The sequence below is a fragment of the Lepidochelys kempii genome, chromosome 7 (genome assembly GCF_965140265.1).
Source record: "Lepidochelys kempii isolate rLepKem1 chromosome 7, rLepKem1.hap2, whole genome shotgun sequence".
NCBI classification, from domain to species: Eukaryota; Metazoa; Chordata; order Testudines; family Cheloniidae; genus Lepidochelys; species Lepidochelys kempii.
In genome coordinates this window covers 12,301,452-12,324,666 of record NC_133262.1, presented here as the reverse complement: position 1 = coordinate 12,324,666, position 23,215 = coordinate 12,301,452, and the positions used below count along the sequence as shown (strand labels likewise).

At 42.5% G+C, this 23,215-nt stretch overlaps 1 protein-coding gene across 5 annotated transcripts in view; it reads left to right on the top strand.

Moving 5' to 3' along the window:
* The window catches only part of CNTN3 (contactin 3), a 264,229-nt gene that overhangs the window by 33,546 nt on the left and 207,468 nt on the right, over positions 1-23,215 (top strand). Inside the window, exon 2 of one of the 5 annotated variants that reach the window (XM_073351136.1) lies at positions 14,593-14,840. The exons of 3 other annotated variants lie outside the window; for them this stretch is intronic. The gene's annotated coding sequence lies outside the window, so the exon portion shown is untranslated. Of the gene's footprint in view, positions 1-244; positions 328-14,592; positions 14,841-23,215 lie in introns of those variants that run through there. One more of the 5 variants, XM_073351138.1, reaches the window with a different exon arrangement.

Genomic DNA, 23,215 nt, shown 5'->3' with positions numbered 1-23,215 from the left:
TTGGCAACTATGCAAATAAAAGCAACTTTTGAAATGATAGGTTACAGGAGATAGGAACGCAAACTGCCTGCCCAGGGAAGCAAATACAATATTGTTTGCAGTTGGTCACAGAAGAGCCTGTAAGTAATAAAAGCAAACAGCTACTCTCCGAATGTTAATCCAAAGGATGCTTGTATGGCTACATTATTTTAACCTGAAGAGCATAATTGACAGACATCCATCCTACTTTCAGAGATGAAAGCTCACTGACATCACAAGCTGACACTCCAAGTCTATGGTGCTGAAGGTTAGCAAGATTCTGGCAGCCTGAAAGAGAGAACGCTAATGGTACGAGCATCATATTTACTGATTTTATTTCTATAACTTCAGATAGGAGGGCTGTTCAGGATGATGCTACACATGGTATAGTTTAGCTATATCATTGTTGATCTTCTGATTTTTCTAATAACCTTGGTTTTTTTTAACATGCTTTTTGAGTCTTAGCCTGTTTCTGGGATAATTCGTAATATTCTGTCCTTCAGGATGATAAAAAAAATACCTCTGGGGATGGTACCTGTGCTGTGGCATTAAGGTGAAACCTTATAGGTGTTACTGAAAGATGGTGTGACATTGGTAGGGTTGCATAGGGTATGTCTGAGGAGCAGGAGTAATGGGAATAGCAGACTGAAAGTAACTGAGGATATATTTTTGTGACAGGCTACTCTTTTGAAAAAATAAGGCTCTTTGAGGCTGGTCTGAGGTCTGGAATGTTGGTGGTAATCCCAGAGGAGAGGGTTTAGTGGTCAAGAGCATGGTAATGTGGTCAAAAGGGCATGATGATTTCAGTTCATCTCTTGGGATCTGTAACTTCATATGGATATTACCGAACAAGTGTGTATGGAATGTATAGAATGAACTAAACACATAAGTGTATTAGAGTGTGCAGGTTTGTATCATCATGCGTTTTTGGAAGACTATTTAAGCATGTGCTATCCACACAGTTGTTAAGGTGTGTGTGTGTGTGTGTGTAAATTTATTACTGTTATAAAGTCATATTGGAATACAGCCTAGAGGTAAGTTCTCATATGCCCTACAGGTGTCTTTAAAAGAAAAAGCTTTTGAATGTGTTTCTCTAGAACCACAGTTCAGTTGTGCTGACACATGTAATAGATGTTTGTCGAAATGAGTACGAAGGGTTCCAGCTTCCACCTCACAGACTCATCAGAAGCTTTACACTAGATTGTAAATCCTTCTGGGGAAGGGACACTCTATTATGTTTGTCCAGTATCTGGCACAGTGGAGTTCTGAGATCTGTTGGGTCCTCTGGCCAGAGCTCTTGCACCAGGGTCAAAATAGTGTTACCCACGGATACAGTGGCGTTGGAACAGTTTGTCTAGTGGGGGTGCTGAGAGCCATTGAACCAAACTGTAAACCTTTTATATGATGGAAACCATTTCAAGCAAGGAGGTGTGGCAGCACCCCAAGTTCCAGCACCCCAGCATGGATCAATTGGCAAAAGTTAGCAAACATATTGGAAGTGGGCACGGGAGTTCAAAAATCAGAAAAGAAAACAAAACACGTAATTTAATCTCCTTAAAAATACTTTAATTTTGGCCAATCTCATGATTTTCTTGCGTCAAACTGGTGATTTTGAGGTTGGCAGTATTGTAGTTTAGGCCTGGATGTTTTGTGGTACTGGTTTGGCTTGTCCTGCTGTTGCTGGTCGACTAATTTCTCTTTCCGTAATCAGAATAACAGAACAAGTGTGAGACTGCCTACTAAATTATTCTGCATAAAGCACAGCACTTCTTAATACCATTTGTGAGAATTTCTGAGCTTTCCTTTCTATAAGACAAGGAGGCTTTTTCTTTGTAAGTAAAACCGTTTCTAGTACTGCCACAAGCAACATGACTTTCCTCCTGTTTAAAAGAAGTAAAAGAGAGAAAGAAATACATTGTTTCAGATTTTCAGGTTCATGCACTTTTCTTTTTTCCTGATGAAACTGAAGTGTAATTTTGGCCGCCCAGGAGGGAAAAGAACATTTTTTACTGTGAAAAGAGGAAGTGAGCTTGATTCTGACAATGACATAGGACACCTGTTACATAGATCCAAGGAAATAAATGTTTTAATGGACCTGTGGCTTCCTAGGATTTGACAGTAGTCCCTAAAAGCAACAGGATACAGCTTGGATTCCCTCTTTTTCAAAAGCACAGGTATTTCTACTTGAGCTCAAAAAGAAACTTCTTTGCTACCATCTGTGCAGCTGGGTGATCTGCAGCAGCCCTTGCAAATACCTTATTTGATGTATGGGTTCTTCTTTTCTCTTTGCAAATTATCTGTTTGTAGAGTTTGATTTTTGCCAATCTTTTCTTTTTATTCAAACTTGTTGGAACACTTTTATATGAACATGTTTCAAATATTTTTCGTGAGCTGTTTTCTGTGACTATGTCTTTGACTAATTACTTGTTATTCATGGCATGTAACTGGTTGCCTATGTTTAACAGTATGGTTTCTGTTGCTTGATTGGGAGGGGGAAAATCAAAGAATTTGAAGATGATGTGAAAGCTTCTAGCATGAACCTATATGCAAGCACCCTTCTGTTATCAGCGTTTGATACTTTTGCCTTTTGCAAAGAGTTCCCTGTGAATTTTGACTGAAAAATAATATAAAAGGGTCATAAATATCATGCAAGTAATATCCTAGATTTTTAAAATTAAACTAATGTTACAGCAGATAAATATTAATCTAGATCTAGTTAGCAATCGGAGATCTGTTACACACCAGCTGCCCAGCACCAAAGCATCTGTAACTTAGCTTTCAACTGCTCGAAAGTAACCCAGGTTGTCTTACTTGTTACAACAGTTATGCTCAAAACAATTGTTTTCCACCTGTGGTGGATTTGCAGCTGCTTGTAATACTTTATGAATATTCTGTGGAGATTTACTGGATGCATATTCTAATGGAGTGCCAGCTCTGCTGTAATGAAGTTTGAGAAGCCCTTTCTCTTGAATGGTCAACTCTGCTACAATGTGCTAAAATCAACACTTACTCAGATTGCCCTGAAGTTTGCTATGTCTCATGGAGGTATGGAGTAAGACTAGTAGTCCAAATTTGGGGACATTTGAACATGGGGTTACCTGTCAGCCTCACATTGCCCCCTCCTGTATGTGTCAGCATCTGGTGGCCTGCCGCTCTGGGGAGAGGGGGCCTGAACCCCTCTCCCTGATTTCCTGATATGAGTTGGGATGTAGGGGACTCCCTAACCATTTGGGTGAGTGGGCTGAGCTGTTTCCCTGAACCCCCTCATGTAAGCTGGGATCTGGAGGGCTCTGAGCCCGTTTTCTTGCCCCACTGCCTATTCTGGGAGCTGGTAAGGGCCTTGCTTCTTTAGCAGGTCTGAGCCCCCTCCCTGCCCTTCCAAGTTAGCTAGCATCTGGGGAAGCCGTGCTCCTCTGGGTGGAGGGGCTGAGCACAGGCCTATGGGAAGCCATGCTCCAAGCACAGGTTGGTCAGACCAGGGTGATTAGGTGAGAATGGGCATGCTTGGTGCATATTGTGCACAAGCACTGTGAGTGGCGAGGGGGATGAGAATGCCCATTGAAATTAGAGGAGCAGTTAGCATGTCTCAGAGCTTCTGTTTCAGGCTGTATTCATCTCTGTGGGATAGAAATGTAGGGTTGGAAGGGACCTTGAGAACATCTAGTGCAGCCACCTATCCTGAGGCAGGACCAAGTAAATCTTGCCCAGCTTTTTTAACTGTGTTGGGGTTCTAGATATAGAAAAAGCAGTTGCAGCTGACTAATTTCATACAATACTTTCACATAATATTATAGTGGAGAGACCTTTATGTTTAAATGTTAACTTTGCAAAGTGCCCTAAATCTGCATGCTAACTCTTGACATTTGTCTTGAATTTGGTAGTTTGGGGTAGAGCAGGGGTCGGCAACCTTTGGCACGCGGCCCATCCGGATAATCCGCTGGCGAGCCGCAAGACATTTTGTTTAGGTTGACCGTCCACAGGCGCGGCCCCCACAGCTCCCTGTGGTCGGAATTCGCCATTCACGGCCAACGGGAGCTGCAGTGGGCTGTGCCTGTGGATGGTCAACATAAAATGTCTCATGGCTCACCAGTGGATTACCCTGATGAGCCGCGTGCTGAAGGTTGCCGACCCCCGGGGTAGAGAGATAATGATCCTAAAATGGGGTCATTTTGAGCAAGGAGTTGCTGCAATATATCCCCTCCCTTCCCTCCTCCTCTGCCCCCACCCCCTGAAAAAACACCATAAAGTTCACAGATTCTACCTTCTTTTTATTTTTATTATTAGTAGTAGTATTTTGCACACACCTGGGGCTCAAGCTTTGACTCTGATTGTCACCTAACGGACAGTAGTCAGCTGACACTTATCTCCGCTAGTGCATGGGGAAGCAATTTTGGAATTGTTGTTAAAGAAAAATTATGCTTTCAAGGTGGCCCATGTACATGTTTATTTTGACAGCAATAGCAGATTTGTCAGGAAATGCACCCAAGAAGGAAGGGGGTATATCCTGATATACAGTTCTTTGCAGACACTAGAGAAAATGAGAGAACCACTGATGCTCTGGCTCAATCACTGTGGGAGCTCACCGAACTGGTTTTAGGCAGCTGGTCCAAGTGCACACCGAACTGGTTTTAGGCAGCTGGTCCAAGTGCATAGGCTGAGAGAACTAATCTCTTTGGGAGGATTAAAGAGAGCCTCAAGGACAGGGGAGAGAGAGACTACTGGGGAATGGACAGACTCCCAGAGGTTAGAGGCCTGGGGGAAGATAGATAGACATACATGGAGACCTTTTATTTTTTGAAACCCTTTTTTTCTTTTGTTTTGTTCCTACTGTTAAGATTAAACAATACTTTGGGTTAGAAGGCAGTTTTTGTTCACTATATTCACCACTGGTCACGAGCTCCTGGAGAGAAAAAGTGTAGGTACTAAATCCAGTAGGAACTGTTGGGGGTAAGTGTGGTTTGTGCTCAGAGTATTGAAGCCTAGCACTGTGTCTAAGCATGAGGTTTCCACCCCAGAAATGTAGAGGTACAAGACACAACACCTGTGGGGGTGCACTCAGAGAGACAGTGCAGCTAGCTCAGTAACTATGACATCATGAATGGAGAGATTGGTACATAAAGAAGGTGGAAATTATTACTATTCTTTCTATTGCGGGAGTGTATACGGACCAAACAAGGATTGGAGCCACCATTGTACTGGGTACTGTACAAACAAATAACCTCCAGCCTGAGAGATCTCACAGTCTAAGGTCTAGACAGTGCACAAGGGGTGAATAATAGATAAGGCGGGCATGAGCCAAGTTAGCAGCAGCGACAGTAGAGAATGTATTTAACAGTCAGTAACAAAGCAATAGCATGAGAGAATTTCTAATATAATTTTATGTTTAATTTTTACTAGTTCCTTATTTGAGGTTTTTGTTTTTAAACAAATCCAATCTTGCTGGTGCAAAGCTCTCCTCTGATTTACATTTTGATTAAGTCGCTGCTAATGACACACTGAAGATGATTTTACTCCTGTTTTGTCCTTGCCATTTTTGAAGTCTCTTTTTAAAATTCCCTCCTCCTCTTTTTTGTGTTTGCTGTTCAGCTTCATCAAATGATCTGTCTACAGCGGAGAGCCCTGCTGGGATAGGCTGGCTGAGTAAGCCACAGGCAGCCCCACAACTGCTACCTGCTAATGAGCGAGTCTGTGATGTGGCTGTGGAGTAAAGATCTAATGAGACCCCAAAGGAACCAGAGCCGCCAGTATTTCTTCCCCGCAAACCTTCCCCCCCCCACTTTTTTTTTTTTTGAGTAAACCATTATATTACCTTGTACACTGTTAGTGGTAGACTTCCTCAATCTGTTGTGATTATATTTGGTTAGTGGTCGTTGAGTCCCTGTGTTTCAGTTGCATGGGATCTATTTACATTTCTTTCAGTAGCAACTTTGTGAGTTTTGTAATATTCGGTGGTTCTTTTGAAAATTCTTCCACTGGTTCGTTTTCAAGTCTTTCCCATCTTAAACACCTTCAGTACCTTTATCTCCTGATATACCTATTTAGGGACAAATGTTCGTGCATGGACTTGAAAATGTACATGGACTATTTTCCTTCAACCAACAGAACCACCTTTAGAGAATTCACTTACGTCCATTTTATGATCCGAAATACTGTCTATTCACTTGTTGCGAATTATACCTGATAGGTTACGCGCAGTTCGGGTCTAGGCTGAGGCACACGAACAAAGTCCACAACTGCAGAGTTCCCAAAGATATTAAGTTTATTCCGCTCAAGCTTGGTGCCCCCTTGTTAGTCAGAAGGGGACCCCGAATGCAGGTTATACAAAGGTTATATACCTTTTAGCAAAGCATGTTGCCCTCGTGCATCGGAAACCTTAGCCAATAGACAAACCCTTTTCTTATCTACCACGTATCCTGCTAGGTACATTCCCCGTGCTAAATCATCACTTCAACTACACAACGTGGCCCTAAAGCAATGCATCAGTAACTTTTCTTATCAGGATGGGAGGCCCACATCAAAAGGCCAGGAGGCAGGGAGTTAGGAATAGCCAAAGAACAGAAACCGGGAGTCGAGACAGGCTGGAGACAATGCGGGGGGGGAGGTTTCCACAGGAATGCAGTATCTAAGGAACACTCCTCCTGGTGCATGATGTGCTTGCTTTTAGACAATGGTGGGCCTCAGACCAAAATGGAGTCACCTATGCTAACTTTTCCTTAACACACTGGAAAGAATGTGAGCACAATCCACCCTCTCCCACTAATAAAAACAAAACTAGGTAAGCAATCTCTTCCTGGAGAGGAAGAGAGACTTAGGGGAAATCACAGCAATAGAAAGAAGAGGGATTTGGCTCAGAAATACATGTTAAAAGAATTAAGTGCACTGGAGCCAGTTGGCGCCATTCCAAGGTAAGCCAGCTGAGAATCTGGCCCAGTATGAATAACTTGGGTTAGTGATAATTGAAGATAGTAGAAAGGTAAGTCTCTACAAATGTTTGTATAAATAGCAAGGAGGGAGAAGGAATTATTAGGGTGGTGCAAGGAGCTATAACGAATAGAAATTTCTTGATAAAATCAAGAAATAGAAAATCGAGATTGAATAAAGAGAAAATGCTGTAATAGTGAGATCTGTTACACCGCGGAATATCCCACTGTGGGAGGGAATGGAGACTGCATCATATGAGACACTTAAAACTAGACAGGACAGACCATCAGGAAATATTGTGTGAATAATTCTCCACTGGTGGGGGCGTGGGCTATGCCTCTACTTTCAATTGGTCTGTGATCTGGAATTGACAATTTGAAATGTGTTGCCTCCCCAAGATAGAGGACTTTGCTTTTCTTGCTATTGTCTGATTTGGATCTTGCAAAATTTATGGAATGAAAGCTGGAATTAAGGGCAGAAATTTTATATTTGTAAAATAAAGACCATACCGTTAATTATTGTGGGTTTAATTTGCAAAGCTTTTCTTCTACAAACCAGATCACTTCTCTAGCCCCATCCGCCCCCTTGATCTCATGTTTTCAGAGGTGGTTGGGGTGGGGAGGGGGTGCAACGTGGGGAGGGAAATCTTCTTTTTTTAATAAACTTCAGTTTATTCTAGCCAGAGAAATTTTCAGAACATCATACCTAAAAATAGTATCTACTGCTTCAAATTTCTAACAGATACCTGGCATTCAGTCATGGAGTCTCATTCTTGAATTGTCCTGTGTATATATCATTTTATCGTTAGGCTGTGAGTTCATCTCATAATTTATCAAGATGAGATTCTAATAATCTCTTCCCTTTGCCAAAGACATGCTGACCTCTAGTGTCAGTCCCTCAGTTTATTTTCTGCTTTGTGATTTGTGATCAATATAGAAAAATCAGTTCTTGTTCTGTGTAGCTCTCTTGAGTTCCTGGAGTTTCTGATTAATTTAGACTCAGTGACTCTTCAAATTCCTCCGGTACAAGCTAAAAGTTTAACTTGAATTTATCAGCCAGATCTGATATATCAAATAAAAACCCAGCTATGAGGAACTACTGAGTTTGTATTTGATCTTATTTTTGCCACCCAAAGTCATATCTTGAGACCCTGAACTAAATTCCGTTTCACCTTGAATCTCCCTCTGCGCTTTCTCTCAAACTTTTTATTCTCTCTCTGTCTTCCACATTGCGGTCCTTTCAGAGTGTACAAACTAATTAATAAACAAGGGTCTTAGCTTTTGGATAGCTAATTTTTGAGAGAAAAATATCAGTCTCAAAAATTCTTCCTTTTGCTCTTTGTTAGTGTTATCAGAAGAATGTTTCTAAACTCCTGAGGATCTGCTTGTCTCCAAAATTATGAGAAATGCATAGCAATAGAATTAAACTTGACTTTTCTGTGCACATAAAATAATTATTCAAACATTCTGAAATAGTTCCTTCCAAAAGGACACATTCTCATTTTCTCCTTCAAGGATTATGTTCAAGTTCTCATTCATCTAAAATCAACAATATTTCTAACCCTTGTAAGCTTTTTCCAGTTAAAACCATGTTCTTACTTTCTCCTACCAGTTCACATCTCATGTTGTAATGCCACTGTTCTCCTTTTTCTTTAGGGTATTCCCAACCATAGATGTACCTTTAGACTCTTTCCCAAAAAGCATGAGAAATATTCTCTCCTTGTCTTAATCAGTGTGTTTTGCACTCAGTAGCAGCCCACTAAAAATATATTCCTATGCCTGTGACAGTGTGACAATTTAGTGTATATCTGTGCGTATCTGTATCAAACTACAAACTCTGTTTGATTTTGTGAGCAGTATTGGGTTGTAAGACTATCCTGTGCCTTCCCTCTTTTCCAAGATGGGGTCAAAAGGACTGGCATTCCAAGAGGTCAGAGGATGAACAATTCAGAGCCCTGAGGGCTTGCTTACAGGGAATGAGTTCACCCTGGCAGTTCAGTAGGTATGCTAAAGAGGGTGTCCAAGCTGCAAGAAACCTGTTTTTCCAGTCTGGACTTCAGGTGTGTGGTAACCAAGCAGTGACTTACCCAGTTTGGGGAACCTTGATCACCTGAGGGGGAATTTGAGGCTGACCAGGAGGATCACATGACAGAGGGGACTGGAAATGTATAGAAGGTCTGCGCTTATCCATCAGAACAAGAAGGCAAAACTGGGAAGAAGGAGAGATGGGTCTTAAGACTCTGGAAAGCCGGACCAAAACTCAGGGGGCTCTCAGAGGGTGAAGCCATTGGCAAGCAAATTTTTGGCATGTAGTTGTTTGATGCTTTTGCAGGGATCAGTAAGTCTTCTATGCTTTCCCTGAATAAAGAGAGTGTGTGCATGCATGCATGCACACAAGAAGTTGCATTGCAAAGCCTCTGTGGGACTTGGTTTATCTGTTACATATCATAGAATTGTAGGACTGGAAGGGACCTTGAGAGGTCATCTGGTCCAGTCCCCTGCACTCATGGCAGGACTATATGTCCCTGAAGGGTTAAACTGTAAACCAGGGTATCCACAAGTGTGATGGTTGGGATGCTGGGAGGGGAGGTTATCCCTGGTCTTTGAGCCTACGGCAGCTCAATTGCCAGGTTCCATTTCCGAGAAGGAGTAGCAGACAGGGTGTCTGCACTCCAGGACTGAGCCTCAGAGGCTAGAGCCAGAGACCATGCCTGGATACTGCTCAAATATAGTGGGCTTAGAAACACACAGGATCTAGCCCTGGGATCCAAACATGGCAGCCTGGTGAGGTCTGTCAGCTGGTGGTAAGCATTTCCCCACTTGGAAATGGCAGGAGACTCAGACACCGATCTTCAGTAGGTCAGCAGGATCTAGGGTCAGTTGCATGGAGGCCCTGTTCAGCTATGCTACCTAATGCTCCCCCAGCTGTCTCTGCCTCATAATGAACCTTACTGAGATCGGTGGAGGATTGTAGACGATACAGTGTGAGAATTCACATAGGTTAATTCTCACCGCTGGCCAAGATCAATTTGTGCAGTGTGCATATGGGTTTCGGGCTCATGGGGTTCCTGAGGGTAAGAAGAAGGTGAAAAGCAAGCTACGGAGCAAGAATTCTCCTTGTCCAAACACCCTGGACTGGGACACCAGGATTTCAGTCTCCTCTCTACCTACAAAGGTATCTCTACCTACAAGGGTATTAAGAAACAGAGCATTCTGGGAATCAGTGGGTTCTGAAATTCTGTCTGAACAAAGTGATTCCATAGGATACAATAGATCAGAGAAATGAGCGGCTGGGTCGTTGGCTTTTCAGGATGTAGTTCAGCTTAGGTGAAGGAAGGGAAAAACTAGATTCTATGGAGTGGCTATCTTTTAGAAACAGAGCAAAATAAAAATGGGACTCAAGAAGAATTACTTATAGAAATACTTTTTTTTAAAATGTTGGTCAGAAATACAGAAAATTTTAAGATCACATTTAAACACGAGCCGATATTTCTTCAGACAGATCAGAAAATCAAGTGACAAGGGGAAAAAAAAAAGGTTATTCAGGTATTGAACCCTGTATTCTGGTATAAAAGAGTAAGAGCAAGGTTATCAAACGTTCAAAGAACCCAGCTGGATATTGTCAACGGAGAGTTCGTTGATCAAGTAGCTAAAATAGAAAAAAATGAGCCCTAGTACTGCAGATGGCATTAAATTATCACTTGAAAAAAGGAGAAATAGTGCTGAATAGATTTAAAAGTAAACAAACTAAATGTCATTAATTCTATAAACAGTGAGCAACATACAGGGCAAAATCAAATAATGAGAAGAAAAATAAAAATTAATTTTTGTGTGACTGCTTGTGATAGTTTTCAACCAGTTAAACGCTAATGAAGACGGGTGAAGTCTTGGCTCCATTGAAATCAGTGGGCATTTTGTCATTGACTTCAGTGGAGCCAGAATTTTACACTCCAGATTGTTCTCGTTGTATACTATTCTCTTTGGTGGCAGTCTGTCTGTGTGACAGATAACCTACTGATAGTGAAATAAAAGATATAGCAAAATTTTTGAACAAGAAGGCAGACAAAAATGAGCCTCAAAAAGTTCACTGGGTACTGAGGATCCTGTACGACATCAGGCAAGAGGCAAAGAGTGGACCAAAGATGTGAGGAAAGTGGAGTCTGGCCATTTAACTTAATTCTTTAACACCTGCTGCCTGCCAGCTGGTAACTGGGAGGTGCAATTTGATAAACGTGGTTTGAACGGACATGGTTTTGCATCAGTCTTGAAAGCACTAGCCCCAAAAGCATCTGGCATCTGAAAATAGTTTCTTGCAGAGGAAGTGTTTCTGGAAATTGTTGCATGATTGGCTTGTGCCTGCCTGTTTGTTTGTGTGTGTCTTCAGCTGCACAAATAGCTCTTGGAAAAATTAGGTTAATTATCTGATAAAATAGCTGAAAAAAAAGAAGACAGGTTGAAGAGAGAAATGTGTTAGCGTGACAGTTCTGGTTATATACTAAATTGTAAAAGCCCTGGGGAAAGAGATCATGGAAGTGGCAGACATACGCACAACACTCTAGAAAATATATGACAGAAGATGTTCTCCCTCAAGTGCAATGTTGGAATAATCATGAAATGCTGATGTTAGAGAGAGCCAGCCCATGGAGGCCAGAAGAGGTTGTTTGGGGTGTAGTTTTTTGTTTTTATTTTACTTGACAGCTCTGTCTGTGCATACACAGATGCAGCATCCAAAAAAGAGGTTTCTGAGAGTGTCAGCATTATTCTAAATAACACAAAGATAACCACACCTGTAGTTTGATAGCACACGGCTTACTAAGACTAGGGAGGGAATGCAGTCTAATGGATAAAGCAGGGGGCTTGAAGAACCTCCTGAGTGCAAGCCACTGACCCATTATGGCCCTGATTCAGGAAAACATCCCTATTTAGGAAAACACTTAAATGTGCGCTGAAATTCTATTGATGTTAGTGGGACTTCAGCACATGCTTAAAGTTCCACACCTGCTTCAGTGCTTTTCTGAATTGAGGCTTATGTGACATGGGACAAGTCACTCTTCTCTCCGTATGTCTGTTTACCTACCTGTAGTTTGGCCTAATAATATTTACCTACCTCACAAAGGGGTTTTGAGAGGCTTAATTCATTAATGTTGGCAAAGCAGGTTTAGATCCTTGCCTGGAAGCTGCTAGAAGTGGGCAAAGGATTAATAATTTGCTGCAGATCACCTTATTGCATGGTTACAAAGTCTGCTGTACACCTTGCATCAGGTGCTGTAGGAGGAAATCTGATTAAATTATTCAACTTCCAAGACACACTATCTGGTAAAGTTCGTGTCTTCTACAGGCTAATGCTGGGCTACCTAAAATTTCCTTTTTGGTAGTTTCTGGAGCATTAAATTACAGACATATTTATTCTTCCTGTTAAGGATGAAGGAAGCTCAACCTTTTGTAAAGTACGGAATCCTCAACTTGTATCAATTAACAGCCTAAGGCAAACTGCTTGTTTGTCATGAGCTGGGTAATCATGCTGTATGTAATTGAATCAGTGATTTTTCCCTGTGTTTGTAATATCGCAGACTTTACCTGTGAACGCCGTGTCATGGTGATGACGACGACGCTCCTATTCCTTGAAGAAGTAATTGAATAACGATGAAAACATTTCTCACAGCAGAGCATGTCATGGAACTGGAATAGTGCCACATGTTTCACAAACCTAGAGCACTTAGAGTTTCTGAGCAGCCAGCTTATTGTAATGCTGAACCTTTAAATAAAAATATGCAGTCAAAGTGTGGTGTATCCCCTATTCTGGCACAGCTGCTTTCTGTGGAGGACCTGGGAGGGGAAAGGTGATCGTCACCTTTTTGTTCCCCCAATCCTGGGGCTGAGCTAGCGGCAGGCATAGTTTAAAAGAGCCCAAGGGACGTTCAGAAGGAATGGCACACGAAGGACCATTCTGCTGGCTGGACATAGCTGGCCCTATCCTCCAACACACCGTCTGCCCCAGAGACCATTGGAATGTGGGGCATACAAGTGACTGCTGGCTCTGCACCAGTGAGGGTAGAGCAGTACAGCCCCACAGGGACTGATGATCTGACCCATTGTCTTTCTTTTAACAAAGAAAAATGAGTTCTAAATATAAAACTAACTGCCCTTCCACCCATCCCCACATACACCTCTTTGTGCTGGATAACTGAAAATAGGGAGTGACTATGTACCGAAATGTGAACCAACAGCACTGCTGGAGGGATATATATTTATTTCTTTTTCTTTTGAAAAAGCCACCACGGTGTCATCAAGTTCATAAAGGACTTATTCTGTTATGTGTATAAGCTTCCCAAACACAAACTTGTTTACACCCTTCAATATGGCTAATGCTAAACAGTCAAAATTCATGACTCATGAGATCTCCATTTAAAAGGGTGCATTTTGGATTATCTTCATTTACTTTCTGGTTATTGAGCATTTAGAGGTCACATTTTCAAGTTCCAGAAAAGAAAGAAAGTAGTTGTCCTGTAAATTAGGAACTTCTCTGGGAATGTGCGTTGATATTTTTTTTTCCTTTTGGTAAATCACCTAGTATAGTGTCATGTTTACAAATCCAATTTTCCATGTCAAATGAAACCTATATTTTTAAACTCATTCCTAGACCCAGTTCTGGAATCTTTGTTTGAACAATCTGAAGCCCCAAAATGACCACTATTAAACACAAAGAAAAATATTTTGATTGTGACAAAAACCAAGAAGTTATGAAATACTGGTTGAAATACAACACTGATTTCAGTGCAGAGCTGTCCATAATTTCCCTTCCTGGCTTTAGCTGTTGCAGAAGAGATTGTATAGTACATGATACACATATTTCCGACCTCGGCAAAAGCTAATAATGGAAGAGAGTTAGAAACAGAGATTCAGCTGTAATTCTGAACAGTCTTGTTTTTACTGGTTTTGGCCATAACTGCTTATTGTGATTTAGTAGAGTCATTAATAAATATTCTCCCATCTTTCCTCAAAAATGCAGCTGTACAAATTAATGTCAGTTACATGCACAATGTTTCCAGTAGCATCTGAACGACAGGTTTACTTCACTGCTTCTCAGTGGGCAAATATTTGTTCAGCAGAATTAATTGAAATGCCAGTAGAGGAAACAATAGCAGGTGAAAGGAGATGGTTCTCCAACAGTGCTTTGGAGTGACACAATCACTGTAAAACTGGGCTAGGTTGAACATGTACCAATGAAAATACCCCAACGTATTTAAAACAATAAATACAAGACTCTGTTCAGTTTAATGCAATAAGAATAAACCCTTATTTCAGTTTGAATTTGGATGATGTGCATTATCTCTGAGAACAGATTCTATTTTGTTGACAGATGTGGGCAGGGAAAAAGTCCAGAAACACCTTCATGATACACTATTATCTAGCAGTGTCCCACTAAGATCTGTTGAGCAAAATTCTGCTTCTTTTAGCATCAGTGAAACCCTTTGACTTGAATTTGGCCCTGTGGGTACACTAATGCTAAACCTTCTTTAAAGTGTGCTATTCGGGCAAACGGTTCCCTAGAGTTTGCTCATGAAATAGAATTCAGATTGAAAGTGTACACAATAGAAAAGAAAAACAACCAATAGGGATTTATTTTTTATGTCGGAATGTTTCTTCTTCATAGAGAGGAGCAGCAAAGAGCATGGAAGCCAGGACAGAGCGACTGAGAGCAAATACACAACAAAGACTTCTGGGCTCCTGCTATCTTTAAAACTCTGGTTGTTGACAAAGAAGGGGAAGCATTTGATAATGGTCAGACAGACGTGAAGTTAAGCCAGGAGAACGAGATAAGGCTTGGGAGATGGACAATTGCAGCTGTGACTAGTGGAGTGTCATGTCACTTCCAGACTTTCCCGCCTTTGCCCCTCTTAGGTAATGTACAAAAGACATTTAAGCTAATGCTGTTCCCTAGCTGACTGTTCAGGAACATTAAATGAGAACTGTGGAGTGAAGAACAAATAGAGGTGGTTTCTATGCAGTCCCACCAGTGTACATCTGACATACTCCTCGATAGACCTACTCAGGCCTAAATGAGTAGAATTTGGCCCAGAGTTTGTGAAACTTTACACTGAAATACATACTGGAATATTCTTCTCCTCCCCTTATTGGTGTCTGCTACTCAGCTGAGGAAAAGAGAATAACTTTTTAATGTGACACATAATAGTGCTGGATTGTTGTTGACCCTTATCCATATGTGGCTCACGTACGGGCAGTAGCAGTCCCTCCTAAAAGAAGTGCAAGGATGTTTCCTTCTCTATGCCTTGGGGATGACCAGAGCTGCACAAGGGACCGGTGGGAGGTGTAATGATGTTTACACTGTATATCATTTGGCTGTAAGAGGTCTCGTGTGCTGTTCAGGGTTCCAGACAAGATGTGGCCCCTGGTAAACAAGGAAGACAAAGCTGGAACATGAGTTGTATGGAAGCCAGTTAGTTGTTGTAATTGTAGCTGCTTTCTTCAGTTAATGCCTCCTGCTTAAGAGAGACGGTTTTTTGGGTTTTTTTGGTCATGAAGGAAGTGAGGGCCTCACCTCCCTCCACACTGACCTTCAGATAGGGTTATGTATTGTGCAGGCTATACCGCACACCTCTCCTTGACCTTAAAGGCACAATCCTTCCCCACGCAACCTCTGTGTGGGGTAGTTCTGCACTGCCTCCAGATCAGGGCTGTTCCTAAAAGGTCTAATCCAGCCTACAGTGTTGTTAGTTTGTAGGAACAAAGTGGCTATGTGCTGTCCATGCTTCTAGAACCCTGTAATATGCAGAACAACAGTGCACTGACTTGGCAAATTTAATAGAGCACAGATTTCTTGAACATCTCTGTTTAAATCTGAAAACTGCTATTTTTGGTGAAAGGGAGGAGGAGATTCAAGAGACTTTTACCATGATGTCTCATTATTTGTCAAAAGATCTTACTGGGAGATTATTGCTAAAGGGAAATAGGCAAGCAAATATACAGTATAATGAATGCATATGAAGAAATTATTTTTTTAGTAGACATGGATGTGCAATTATATGGCAGGAAATTGTACCTTGCTGCAATATTAAGTGCAACATTTTGAATAGCAGAAACACTGGAGAGGTAAACTTTTAGGTAATACAGAGATGGCCAAGCTTTAAAAAAAATGCTTCTGGGCAGACCAAACAAAACAGGGGTGGCCAACCTGTGGCTCCGGAGCCGCATGCGGCTCTTCAGAAGTGAATATGCGGCTCCTTTCATAGGCACTGACTCCGGGGCTGGAGCTACAGGTGCCAACTTTCCACTGCTCAGCCCCAGGCCCCACCCCCACTCCACCCCTTACCCCAAGGCCCCCTCCCCTGAGCCTGCTGCACCCTCGTTCCTCCCCCCTCCATCCCAGAGCCTCCTGTACACTGAAACAGCTGATTGCGGCGGGCAGAAGGGGGTTGAGGGGGAGGTGCTGATTGGCAGGGCTGCCACAGGCAGGAGGGGCTGGGGTGGGCTGATGTGGGCTGCTGACGTATTACTGTGGCTCTTTGGTAAAGTCTGGCTCCTTCTCAGGCTCAGGTTGGCCACCCCTGCAAAGCATGACAATTTCATTTCAGCTCCAAAGGGCTAATTAGTTGACAAGCTAGCATGCTTTCTGCAGGACATTAGCAGCACTGTAGTCAAGGTTTAGAGTGACTCGTCCTTCCTAAAACTCTAGCTTCATTTCTTAACTTCCTCAAAACAGTGCTTTTGGGACCTCACGCAGTTTTCATGCTTTCCTCTTTCCCGAAGCATTTAAAAAAGGTTCTAGAATCCAGGCAACCATTTCTGAGTTATCTGTGAGTTCCCTTTCACAGTCTTTGTTAAAAGAGCCACAGCACAGAGGGTTTTTTGGGAGTATAATTGTACAGTGTATAATTTTACATGACTACTAAAATGATTTCATCATAGGAATTTGTCCCTAATCACTGTTGCTAAATGGAAAAGCAAGTTGCTGAAGTTGAAAGGCACAGTCGTAATCCCTGTAAGATTTATTAGAAGCCGGCTGATGCTGTATAAAGCTCTCATCACTCCAGAAGGCTGGGCTCCAGCGTGGGTATTATTTCAGCAAATCAAGTCAGCAAGGACAAAACCCAGTGTGCTAACATGAGCAGTATGCCGATGGGCACATTTTCTATCCCTCCACTCTCTCCACTGGCGCTGTTCTTTTGTCAGGGGAGTGAGTTTTCGAGTTCAGGGTTCTTGTAAATTTGAATCTCTCAGCTGACTGGCAACACAGCTAGGAGCAAGGACAGATGCAAGGCACAGCGTCCTACCTCCTGTATGCTCCCTCTTGGGCTTTTACATCACATGATCTCCCAAGGACAGCTGGCATGGTGGGCCTAATTTCAAATCTTCCAGTCTTAATAGCATTCTTCAAATCCCAGGGCAAACGTGAGTGCTTTCATGTTGAGCGGTGGGGACCAAATGAATTCTGTTCCTATCTCTCTGTTCTACACTCACCCTAATAGGAACCCCATACCCACAGTATTCACTTTGTCTCCCTTCAGAGTAGCAGCCGTGTTAGTCTGTATTTGCAAAAAGAAAAGGAGTACTTGTGGCATCTTAGAGATTGGTTAGTCTCTAAGGTGCCACAAGTACTGCTTTTCTTTTTGTCTCCCTTGACCTTCTCTTGACCATAGTTACAAAACAAATAAAGTTTCCCATACCAGGGAGCATCCCCATCCTTCCTTTTCTTTGCTTGCTAGCCACCTGCTCTCCCACTTGGCTAACATTATGCTGGTCCCTCCTTTCTCCCGGCCACAACTGCTGCTGTGATGGGCTTTGTTTTCTAACCTCTCAGATGAGGTGCTACCAGGTAGCAGTAGGGAATCAGGATCATTGATATGTGTGCTGGTGGAGAAAGCATGGCCTTGACTCCGCTCTGCCTACCAGATCTTGACCCTGCACCCTCTCCCCACGTGGTCCAACCCAGCCAAAATCCTGGAAATGAGCGCTCCCCAAAGATTAGCTGGAAAGTATTAAACGTTTGTCTCTCCCTTCTTTATCTCCATTGACAACTCCATTATCTTTTGCTTTCACACAAGCTGTGTAACCTTTAACCTTCCCTCTCCTTCCCACTCCCAGGGCTTGCTGATTCTGTTTCCCTCTTTGGAAGATCTTCCTTCCCTTTCCTACTCGAAAACCTGTTTTCCATGCTCTGCTCACCTCTTATTATGGTTACTGTCACTTTTTCCTGTCCACCTCCCCCGTGTGAAGCACCGACTTAAGCTCTCCTCTCCAGCCATTCCATTCCCTATGCTTCTCCCAATCCTTTAGCTTTACTTTTCCCTTCATTGCTTTGCCCCTCGTCAAAAATACTCTGCTTCTTCTATGCCTGAAACAGTTCCCTCTCTCTGCCTGCAAAGCACTTGGTGTCCTCTTTAATATCCCACTTTTAAAAGCACCTCTTTGAGCAGTCCTTCCTGCCTGCACCTCCTCCTCAATCTCCCTATGTCCTGCATGGAACCAGATACACTGTGCTTGTCATGTGTTTGATTTTACTGTCTTAGAACCTCAGCAAGTTGCTGAGCAGCCTGAAGTGCCATTCACCCTGCACAACATCAGACCCACTGACTGTTTTAGCTCGTTGTGTGCTGCAAACTTACTATGCAGTTACAGCACGGTGACCTATGTGAATGCTGTTGTACCACAGTGTTCCACGTGTAATGGTATTTAGTCCACTTTTTTTCAATACATTTGTGTAAAATCACTGCAGCAACAACGTACATGGCACAGTACTATTAGTGTTTCGTAGTTCTCGTGTTTCTGGTGTGGAGGGGGTTCTTCTATAACTTAATGTTCCCCGTGGTATTTGTTTCTTAATCATGGGGCTTGGGGATTTCCTTTATAGGCAGGAGAAATAGTCAAATGTGTGGTAAATTCTCTTGCCACACAACATTGCTTCAGGGTTTTGGCTTGTACAAAAAAAAATATGTTTGTCATGCAACTGTCACATCAATAGAATTTAAGCAAACCCTAATCCCTTTGCTCATTTTTACTGGAGGTTGCTCTAAGTCAAGTGAGCTCAAACATTTGAACTGTTGCCCATTCTGAATTTCAAATTCCTTCCACATCATTACAATTATGAATGCGTTTCAATATATTATGTATGCCTTCCCTAGCATAAATTCAGTACAGTATGTCATGGTATAGGACAAGTACAGAAAGCATCTGCCACAAAAGAACAGGAAGTCCTAAAGCAGCGTGGTTGGGATTTTGTGATTTGGTCACCAGTGTTTCAGTTTGCTTGACATCTGGAAGGATGTGCTTGTCAACATATATATTGTATTTAGGGAATACTTTAAAGGCAAACACGATGTGAATACATTGTTGCAACAAAAGAACAAAAAGTTTTGATTTTCCTTCTTTGAAGGAGATTCTTTTCTTGGTTTTAAAACTGTAAATATTAATACTGGAATTGATCACCTCTTTGTCTGTGATTGTTTATATGGTACCTTCAGTGCCTACATCTGATTTTAATTTTGTAGCTTCAGAGGTAGAAAGAGTTATTAGGTTTTTTGTCTTACAAAGAGTTGTCTGGGATTGTAATATTTATCTGGCTGCTTTCAGATGCCACAGTGAGGAGCATAGTATAAGGCCTAAAACTTCAGTGGCTTTTCCATGTGGTAAATTGTTTCCTCATACGTTAGCCTAACCTACATATGGTACCTACCATAGTTTAGATCAGTGGCTCTCAAACTGTGGTCAAGGATAAGTAGTGGCCCACAGAGAGCTGCTGGGAACATTCCTAACATCCAACTTCTAAATTGTTTTAAAAACCATGAAAATGCATTAAATATTTTCCTAAGATAGGACAACATTCTGGTATCTTTACTCACGTTGAGCAGCACCTTGCTCTGTATGTAATGTCACTGGGACAACTCATGGGGTAACTTGCTTTCAGTGTCAGAGCATGAGAATTTAGCCTGAACTACATAACAATCACTGGTTTCAGAGTAGCAGCCGTGTTAGTCTGTATCCCCAAAAAGAAAAGGAGGACCTGTGGCACCTTAGAGACTAACAAATGTATTTGAGCATAAGCTTTCATGAGCTACAGCTCACTTCGTTGGATGCATTCAGTGGAAAATACAGTGGGGAAATTTATATACACAGAGAACATGAAACAATGGGTGTTACCATACACACTGTAAGGAAAGTGATCAGGTAAGGTGAGCTATTACCAGCAGAAGAGAGGGGCGGGGTGGGGAAACCTTTTGTAGTGATAATCAAGGTGGGCCATTTCCAGCAGTTGACAAGAACATCTGAGGAACAGTGGGGGGCAGTGGTGGGGGAATAAACATGGGGAAATAGTTTTACTTGTGTAATGACCCATCCACTCCCAGTCTTTATTCAATCCTAAATTAATTGTATCCAGTTTTCAAATTAATTCCAATTCAGCAGTCTCTTGTTGGAGTCTGTTTCTGAAGTTTTTTTGTTGAAGAATTGCCACTTTTAGGTCTGTAATCGAGTGACCAAAGAGATTGAAGTGTTCTGCAACTGGTTTTTGAATGTTATAATTCTTGACGTCTGCTTTGTGTACATTTATTCTTTTACGTAGAGACCTTGCAATTTGGCCAATGCACATGGCAGAGGGGCATTGCTGGCACATGATGGCATATATCACATTGGTAGATGTGCAGGTGAACGAGCCTCTGATAGTGTGGGTGATGTGATTAGGCCCTATGATGGTGTCCCCTGAATATGTGGACAATCACTGTAGTTGCCACACAGATGTTATGCAGTTGTGAAAGGCAGGGGAGGTTCTCTGCAGGGATCATAAATGGGAGGGCGATTGTTCCACAAGCCTGTCTGGGGCTTTGTGCAGAATCCAACCCTTGCTGGAGAGTTGTTTGTTTGGATATAAGCTTATTATAGGTGGGGCTTTTAGCACTGCATATTATTAAGGTTGTTCAACACTTCCTACTTGAAATTTTCAGCTGCTTGTGTAGCTTTGCCAAATTTTAACCATTCAGGTTGAAATTTCCCACGCCAGATGTCTGCCTCAGGCTGAATTGTCTTGGAACAGTTCAGCCAAAATGTTTGAGCTGTTTCTGAGAACAAGGATAGGGGAAAATACTTTGTTTTGCCCTTTACAAATATGCTGGAAAACTTTTCTTTGGGATGCTCTAGTGCCATATGCTTTAGAGCAGAAATTTGAAATTTGTCGGGGCACCTTTGTATCAGGGAGGTGCCTTTTGCTGTTCCTGTGAAAAACCACTCAAATATGGCCAAGTTATCAGCCTTTGGAAAAAGTCACCCATTGCACATGCTCAGCAGAACTTCTTACAGTTTAACAACTGAAATCTCTGAGGATTGCATCCTTGCAGAGCCCATTCGAACCTATCTCAGCTCCTACTGCTGACCAAACTGCACATGCAACGTTCCCACAGAGTGACCGAGCATACCTGAGCCCAGGGGGTCCAGCGGGGCTTTCCCTGTAACTGCTATTCCTGGATACTCTCCGCTGGGTTGCGGCTGGGAACTAGAACTGAAAGAAGGGAGCTTTCTCTGCTGGGCACTCAGTGACATCTCCCCCTGCTGGAGCCAAGGCAGTGAAATCTGCTTGACTCAAATATATTGGGCACAAGAGCAGGGTATAGGGTGAGGTTTGAAAGGAAAGGAGTAAACTGGGATAAGGATCCTGGTGAGACCGGGGGTGGGAGGGAAAGTAGAGAGAAACTGGAACTGGGGGTGATGGTGACAAGGCTGGAACAGGGAGGCAGGGGGACTGAAGCTGGTGAGAGAAACAGTGCGGGGGACTAGGGGCCAGTTGCGGGGGATTAGGGACACCTGTGATTGGCACAGGAGCTGTGGGGAGAGGAGGCAACTGTGACTGGCTGTCCAAAGAGTCTGGGGACAAGGAGTCAGGGTGGATTGGGGAGGGGACAGGACTGGAACTGGCTAGACAAAGAGACTAGGACTGGGATGAAAAGATGGGATGGGAAAGAGAAACGACAGGGACAAGTTAGAGGGGAGTAGGCAGAAGGGGAAAAGCGTGGGGTGAAAGAGGCAGAAGGGTTTGTGAGCCAGAGCATAGATTGGAACCCAAGATTCCTGAGTCGCACCATTCATCTGCTCTCAGCAGATATCTGTGAAAGCCACTGGTGATGTGTCCCATTCCCCTCTAGTGCTGGTCCACACAGAGGATGTCACCCTACTCCTCTGTCAATTATGCTGCTAGTTCAAGTAGCAGAAGTCTGTGTGGTGGATTTAAAGTTCCCAACCCTGTTGCTGCCCCATGTCGATGTCAATATGATGCCACAGGATGGAATTTCTGGTTTTTTAGTTTGCCTTTTTTTTCCCCTCCTAAGAAACCTAGGAAGTTACACGAACTATGTTAAAAGAAAGTTATTAAGGTTGCACGGTCAATCACTCAGGACCATCCTTTCTCTTCTTATAGCCCCCTGCCTCATTCGCTACATACCTTGCAACTTCTGCACCAAATAAAATGGGTCCTACAGACAAGTCTCCTTCACTACACAGCCCTGACTCATACCTAAAGCATCTTCATTCTATGCCCTGAATGAGGTAGGGATCCCATGAAAAAAGTAGTCAGTGATAATGGAATTTAAAGACTGTGTAATAATACATGCGCACAAGTGGACCTAATCTCTGGCAACCTAATATTTGAGTGCTTGACTTGGCAACGTTAAAGTAATGTCCATATGGAACACAACAAATGGTGCTTATTGCCACAAACAATTTTTCCAAATGTGAGCAGAGAATAAACTGATGGGATATTGTCTGCCAGAGTGTACAGACATCCTAAAACAATAGTTCGGAGACTTGCAAACTGCCCTGTTCATCTCAGATGGGATGTTGGTGCTGAAACCTGATGAAGGCACTATTAAATGTATCTTGCAATCTAAACTGCCTGTCAAAGGTACCACATACCCCAGTTGTGTCTTGCTCAATTGCTAAAATCTCCAGTTCCCCCTCCACAACCATTACGGTGTGGTTATGTATCCTCAGTGCAAAATTCTGCAACATAAGCATAAATAAAACCTTGGCAACATCAATTTTATTGTTTTTTACATGTGTTACGATGATTACCAGCATAATGGTGACAATACAAGTGGAATAAGAGCTGTGCATCTAACAGCAGCTTGGACACTGATTCAGTTTCATTGCTATTTGCCTCTCGTGCCTTTTCATACTTTGAAATGAAGTAACCTCTGGTAGTACTTGAGACCCCAATGCTAGTGAGATCAGCACAGATCAGTGGAGGGTTCTTTCCTTTACTCTCCTATGGTCCTCTG